Below are 1,209 nucleotides of genomic sequence, written 5' to 3'. Positions count from 1 at the left end.
GAGAGGGCTGTAATGAGGAGCATGGTTCTTAGTACATTTGGCATGTGCTGGGATTTGCACCAACTAAAAACCTTTCTTTTATTTCACAGCTTTGTGTTTTGGCTCCCTGCTTCGCTTGCTGCCTCCCTCCCTGCCCCAGAGAGCACAGCACTGGTGAGTGACAGGTTGCCCCACACCAGGGGCAATGGAAAGAGTCCGTGGATAACTAACCATAACTAACAGGTAATTCTGCTGCCAACCAGGGGTTGCAGTTCACCACCTATCAGCATTTCAGATTACTCGATAAATGCACATTCTTCCCACCTCTGCTTGACATGTGAGGCTGTCCATGAAGCCTTGGCTGCTGGAACGACTGTGCTGAGGTTTGTTTCTGTTCCCTCACTAGTGTTTATTAACTCTGGCTCTCCAGCACGGGCTCGTGTGCTTGTGATTACCCAGGGTTTACAGGCTGCCTTGTGGTTACACTGTTTGTTTGCCTGGCAGCGCTCAGTTTCATGTCCAGTCACCTAGAAATAGGCTCATTTCAAGCTCTGCTGTTACCTAACAAATGGAAATTAAGCAGCAGGTTGGCTTTTCCCTTATTTGTGTCAAATACAACACACCAGCCTTCCTCTTCCACCTTTGTTGAGGCTCTAACACCTCATCCCCTTTCATTGAAAGCCCCAGGTATCCATTAATTGTCCCTCAATTTAGCTGCTACCCACAAGGGTTAGGTGATCAACATTCTTCCAGCCAAGTCCCCTCCACGGGCACCTGTACCACCCATTCAGGTGGGCAACGCTGTTTGGGGCAGCCTCCCTCTCCTCCCATCCCAGGGAAGGCAGCAAGCAAGGGGAAGGCAAAGGCAGATCTCCTTATGGCAACGCAAAGCCCTGGCCCTTTTCTTCCCTCTGTGCTCTCCACATATTTTACAGGCAATGATTGGATATGTTAAAATGCTTTGAGGGCCCATAAAATAAAGCAGTTATTGTCGTAGCGAGTCGTGTTCTTTACCTTTCAGCATGCCAAGATTAGGAAAGCAATCCGAGTGCCAAAACGCTGGAAATTTTGCTGTATGTTGCTAAATACCATACTTAAAGATTTTGTCTGGTATGAAATAACATCAGAGTTGGCAGCCTTTTCCCAAGCACCCTGGAAGGCAGCAGAACGGACACGGCGGAGGATAAAGACACAGCTTCTCCTTACAATGGCTGCAGTGCTGCCAGGGCA

Source organism: Merops nubicus, unplaced genomic scaffold, assembly GCF_000691845.1.
Source record: "Merops nubicus isolate BGI_N331 unplaced genomic scaffold, ASM69184v1 scaffold11139, whole genome shotgun sequence".
Taxonomy (NCBI): Eukaryota; Metazoa; Chordata; class Aves; order Coraciiformes; family Meropidae; genus Merops; species Merops nubicus.
The sequence above is the reverse complement of the archived record's forward strand: the minus strand, read 5'-3'. Positions refer to the sequence as shown.